General features: G+C 37.6%; 1 protein-coding gene across 1 annotated transcript in view; it reads right to left on the minus strand.

Moving 5' to 3' along the window:
• The window catches only part of IL13RA2 (interleukin 13 receptor subunit alpha 2), an 86,772-nt gene extending 83,299 nt beyond the window's left edge, over positions 1–3,473 (minus strand). The window contains exon 1 of the mRNA XM_041741377.1: positions 3,455–3,473. The gene's annotated coding sequence lies outside the window, so the exon portion shown is untranslated. The remainder of the gene's footprint in view (positions 1–3,454) is intronic.
• Positions 3,474–6,463: the final 2,990 nt, after the last annotated feature.

The following is a 6,463-nucleotide window of genomic DNA, read 5'->3' on the forward strand; positions in this document are numbered from 1 at the left end:
TTAGATTAGCAGAAGAAAATAGTTGGGTGAACTAGTTTCTTTGGTATAGCCACTTTGGTAAAAGTTTGTTATGAGGACACTTGTTTACCATCAATGCCTTTCCTCCCAGTGATGGTCACTGTTTTCTTTTTTCTCTGTTGTAAAATTTGGCCAGACAGTAATGTGGGTTGTATCCCACTTGTGGCCAGATATATGTCTTTGTCTTTCTTTCTTTTTTTTTTTCTTTTTGGTTATCTTTGGAACTAAAGTTTTTGGATTATGAGAACTACATCTTTTACACTCTCCTTTGGAAATGTCTCTTTCATAAAGATTTATTGGTTTGATCCACAATTGAGATTAAGGTAAGGTCATAAAGTCATACTTGTCAATGGACCCTTTGAATTAGCCAGATTTAAAAGAAAAAAAAATAGGGGTGGCCCGGGTGGTTCAGCGGTTTAGCACCACCTTCGGTCCAGGGCCTGACCCTGGAGACCAGGGATCGAGTCCCACGTCGGGCTCCCTGCATGGAGCCTGCTTCTCCCTCTGCCTGTGTCTCTGCCACTCTCTCTCTGTGTCTCTCATGAATAAATAAATAAAATCTTTAAAAAAAAAAAGAAAAAAATAGAGAGCTATCATCCCAAACAAATGTCATATTGATCCATATCAAAAAACCATGTTGAAAAGTGGATATAAAGTAGTAGTTAGCCTTAGGGACTCCTTTAATAAGATGAAAAGAACATAAATTGGACTTAAAAATTAAAGTCCACATCTAATGTAAATTCTTCCTCTGTACTCTTATGTACACTTTTAAAATCCTCTACTCCCTATCCGTGATGCTCCAGAAGACTTTGTATCTCTGCACCCCGATCTAAAATCCCTCCTCTCAAAATCCAGCCGGATTGCCTCAGCAAATTCCCTTAAATCCCAAAATTCCTAAAGTTTTCCCAGAAAATCCCTTAAACTCCCAGCTGCCTGTTGACTTCCTTCTCTTTGTAAGATTTACAAGCACTCCAACCTGATCTCCAGGCACAGAGTACAAAGATCACTCATGTATATACTAAAAGCCAGGAAATGAATCTAGCAGAAGCACTTGAGACAGAAGATAAGACTTGCTTTGTTGCTCCTTATAATTCCTCCTACTTTCCAGAGCTCTGGAATCAGGTGCTGCCAGATTTAGGCCTTCCCATGCAATGTCCTTTATGAATGCATCCTGGACATCCACCACAAAGAATTCACATCCCCTAGACATCAGCTTAAGTGCTTCATTTTCAAGGAAATTTATGGAAAGAACTCTGGCAAGTACATGTTTCTGATAATTTTTAGATCATAAAAGTGAACTGGGTAAGATTTTTCCAAAACTAATGGAAAAAAGGTAAATTCAAGCAGAACAAGAATTAATTACATGGGACAAAATGAACTGACGATGATTATAATTTTTATGACTTTTTATTTGAAATATTACTGGTCCTTTAATGTTTTGTTTTTCCAGATTTAAGAAAACTTTTTCTCCTAAGGTACCTAAGCCTTAGAGCAACTTAGTAAAATGTACCTTTACAAACAAAAATGAAACAGTTACTTTTTCTTCCTACCTGGTCCCTCCAGAATTTGGAAACTCTTAGTGATGATGAGGGAACAGAAGGCTAGCTAAGGACAAAGCACAAGCTGACACCCTGCAACCCGCCCCCACCCCAGCTCCTGGGTGGGATATGTGTGACATTCCTCCAGGATGTTCCCAACTGTCTTAAAATTAATGCCTTGCTAGAGGGAAAAACAACCTTCACTTGACAATGGCAAAGCCTCCAGTATCTCCTAGGTCTTCTTTAGCATATTAAAGTCCTTTTGGAAACCTCCCTTTTCCTTGCCTCCCCCATCTCCCAAGTATGTAACCAGAACTAAAACTGGTTCCTTTTCCTTAACACCTTTCAACTGAAACTAGATAACTTGCTATAAACTTCACAGAAATCACAATAGCTCGTGTTTAGACAATCTTCCTTGTGCCTGTTGCTGTGTGCACAACTCAGAAAGTTTACCTTATGACATCATTAAAGACATTCAAACTGCACATCAGGAAAATCTGTCAGATTGCCACTGCCTGCCTTCACTCATTCTGAAGATGCTTTGAGTCCGGACATCTAGAAATCTTGACTGGCAGCTTTCAGGACTGACAGGACTGAGTTTATAATTGGCTCCAACCATTAACCTTTGTTTTTCTTTTCCTTCCATAGAAATTCCTCTTATTAATTACCCAACTGCTTGTACAATATAAGCCTAACTTTGAGAGCCCACCTGCAAGACAACCTCCTAAAATGAGACAAAACCAAATGTTTAACTGAACTGACCTATTCTCAAGACTGAGACTGGTATAATGAGATACGCAACAATCTATCAACTGAACTTCTAGACTGTGAAATTTCTTATTTGAAGTTTCAAAGACTAGACTGAAAGGGAACAGAATTTATCACCCCAAAATATGTCACTTTGGCATGAGGATTATTTTCAGCTGAAGGCAATCAAAACCCCGCAGATTCAGAGGAAGCTCTCACCTCCCCCATCAACTGCCTTAATTTACACTGGAAAGGGGGTTTATGGGCAGCCCAGGTGGCTCAGCGGTTTAGTGCTGCCTTAAGCCTAGGGCCTGATCCTGGGGGCCTGAGATCGTAGTACCACGTCCGGCTCCCTGCGTGGAGGCTGCTTCTCCCTCTGTCTGTGTCTCTGCCACTCTCTCTCTCTCTCTCTCATGAATAAATACATAAAATCTTTAACCAAAAAAAAGGAAAGGGGGCTTATACCAGGAAGGCAGCTATTAACATAGATCCCTTTTTACCCAAGAAACTGTGTAACAGGCCAACCTTTGTTTTCCAAACATCTCATTTGCCTTCCTGTGAAAGACCTTACCTTTGTGTTGCCAGACTCCTGCCCCTTTCCTTAGGTCAGCATGTTATAGAAGCCTCAATAACCTCATTACCTTTTGGGCTGCAGATTTTTATGGGGCTCCTGTACAAATGAAATTTGTTTTTCTCCTCTTAATCTGCCTTATGTCAATTTGATTATTAGACCAGCCAAAAAACCTAGAATGGGAGAGGGGAAATTTTTTCTGCTCATACACTGTCATATGGCTGTCAAACTTCTATGGACCAACAGATTCTTAACTCTAACAGACATACACATACTCATTCCACCAAATAACCAACAGACAAATAACCACCAAAACAGAAAGATTTAGTGATGTGTCTTGCAAAAATTACTGGATTGTGAGTTAGGGAACCTGAGTTTTGGCCTTGATGCTATCACTGTTACATTGGGTATAAAATTCCTTTTCTCAGGATTTGTTTCCTTAACAACAAAATGAGCTTGATGACCTTCAAAGTTATATCCAGCTCTAAGTAGTCTGAAAAATAGTTTAAAATAAATTTTGCTTCATTACATTTATTTTATACAATGTTTTTAAACAAGTTTTAAGAAAATTTAAACTTACCTTTCCAAATGTGTGTGAGATCCAGCCACTTCTTGTTAATTTGTCTCTATAAGCCCTATGTAAGGAGAATAATATGGGTTAAAAACAAATGAACTTATAGGAAAAGAACATTAAATGTGGTAACCTCCTGATGACACCTGTGGAAAGGAAATTATTCAAATAAATACTGTATTCTTTACAAAATGTTTAAGGTAACAGAACTCGAGTAGACTGGCATAGTTCACATTATTTTCCCTATTTTCAGGAAGGATGGGTAATATTAATACTAATCATCAACAATGAAATAATTATTACTAACAGGGTAAAGAAAGAGACTGAGATATTGCTCAGACTATCATGATATAATATTTGGAAAGGAGAGGAAACTTTTAAAGGTTTTAATTTGCTTACAGAAGATATATATCTTTAATATTATTTAATCAATAGTTTAAATGAAACCATGCCAGTATACTCCAACATTGCATAAAGACAACACGATTCCAATAAAGCTGGTGTACCAAATGTAATACTACAAAAGAAACCTTAGGATCACTACGTCTTGCTGCTACACTCAAATCATCAGACAGATGAGACTTTTTTTTTTCCTATTTATAAACCTCTCTAGAGAGAAGATTCCACAACTTTCCTTAGGAACTATTTCCAGTGTTTCACAATCAAGATTCCTCCTTAAGTCTAACCAAAATCTCCCATGGCCTTGCCTAAGTCTACTTAGTCATCTAAGAATAAAGAGAATACTTATTGAGTATCCTCTGCCTCTGAGTCATTGACATTTTAATTTTAAGACAATTATTCAATTATCCACAAGGCTTCTGGGTTAATGGATATTATTAATGGATATTATTCTTTCAACATTCCCCTTAGAGCACATTTCTTATATCCTGTGACCTATTTATTTCTTCAGGATTCTGGTAAGGTCTGCCTGGATTTGAGTTTCTCTCTCTCTCTCTTTTTAGGATTTTATTTATTTATTTGAGAGAAAGAGACAGAGAGACAGAGAGATAGTGAGATAGAGCATGAGCAGAGGAAAGGGAGAAGCAAGCATTCTGCTCTGTGGGTGCTCGATCCCAAGACCAGGGACCAGATCCAAGCCAAAGGCAGATGCTCAACTGGCTGAGCCACCCACTGCCCCTGAGTTTCTCTTTTTATGTTCTGCACTCTGAAACTCTTTAGAACATATTCAGAATTCCCATGGGACCTATGGAATCTGCTTGCTCCCTAAAATTTTTATCTCCCAGAATAATATTAAGCAATATTACCCATATCATCCAAAATATAGCTTTGTTATCACAGTGCAATACAAATTTTTTAAAAATTTAAAAGTTCTGACTCTAGCTCACAAAATAAAATAAGGGCAATGCAATTTTAGCTTTGTGGTACTCCTGTCCAGAAGCCAAGAAATTATTCAAGTGGTATTTCTCAGGAAACAAATGTTTAGACTCCTGGGAGGAAGCCAGAAATCTGGAGTGGGTGATGCGGTTCTTGGCTCCCCAATTCTTATGTCACCAGAGAAATATTTTGGCTGAGCACTAGAGACTCATCCTCATTTCCAGACCACTTCATTTTGTGAAGTTAGATTTTTGGAGAATTACATAGTGCATCCCAAGGTGCATCTTTATGGTCTAATTGCCATATTCTATATATCTGAAACTTGAACTCTTGGAATGTATGAAGGTATTGCCAATATAAAAGCTGCCTTTCTATATATTACACAATAGCATGAGAACTAATGCCTCTGTAAGGTTTCTGTCTTCTATTACCAAATCAGATTCCTGACAAGAGAAGAGAATGGTGCCTTCTGAATATAATCCTGGTGTGGCTTAGAATTGAGACCAACCTGACACATAGGCAGAATATTTATTTGTAATACGGTTTGAGGAACCTAAAAAATTAGTCTGGTTCAGTATGTGACTTGCACTTTTAGGTTCTCAAATGTGTCCTCAATAAGACCTATACTATGACCAGTCTATTTAGAATTTCAACCAGTACCAATCCACACCCCCAGTAAACCTACTATTTCTGTATTTTACAATTTTTTTTCACACTCATTTCTCTCTTTATTGACAAAATACAACAGGTGGCCCTGCACAGTTATGAACACATAGCACTTAACTCCAAATGTCTTTATTCCCCTCCTTCTCTAATGGAACATTTTTAGAGAAATAATTTTGAAAACAAACTAAAAATTCTTGTGATTTCAAACTCCTAAAATTAATCAAGGTACACAAACAAATTAAATTCTTACAAGATTGCCCCATTCACATTTTCCCTGTCCTGCTTTCAGTGGGTTGGGCTGGGCAGACACAGGGTAAATGTGGAGGCTTCATTGAGAAGCCACTTATATAGATAGCTACTGAGAGTGGACTTGTGATGGTTAATCTGGACAACCTGGTTAGGGCACAGGATCCAGATATTTGGTTAAAGATTATTCTAGATGTTTATATTTTAAAGATGAAATCAACATTTAAATCAGTAAACCTTGAATAAAGCAGATTATTCTTCATCATGTGGGTGGGCCTCACCCAATCAGTTGAATGCCTTAATAGAAAAAGACTGACCCCCCCCCTTAAAGAGGGAAATCTGCCAGCAGGTGGCCTTTGGACTTGAACTGCAGTGTCACCTCTTCCCTAGGTCTCCAGCCTATCATGTACCTATTTAGTTACATAGTTGGTTATTTTGTCATTTATTGCTTGTCTCCCTCCTCTAGACAGTAAGCTCCTTATAGAATATATTTTTGTCTATTTTATTCACTAATGACACCCAAGTACCTGAAACAGCACCTGACACTCATTAAATGCTTAATAAATATGTTGTAAATGAATGAATGCGCTGAATAGTCTATATGAGGGATAACTAGTATACAGATTGACACTCTGACACGCTATTTTAATATAGTAATGAAAGCATCAATCATCGGCTAAATCACAAAGTTGAAAATAGCCAGTATAATTCATCCAACTGCAAATTATTATTGGATGTTGCTTTTGTTTACTCATTTCAAAACATTTATTC

Source organism: Vulpes lagopus, chromosome X, assembly GCF_018345385.1.
Source record: "Vulpes lagopus strain Blue_001 chromosome X, ASM1834538v1, whole genome shotgun sequence".
Taxonomy (NCBI): domain Eukaryota; kingdom Metazoa; phylum Chordata; class Mammalia; order Carnivora; family Canidae; genus Vulpes; species Vulpes lagopus.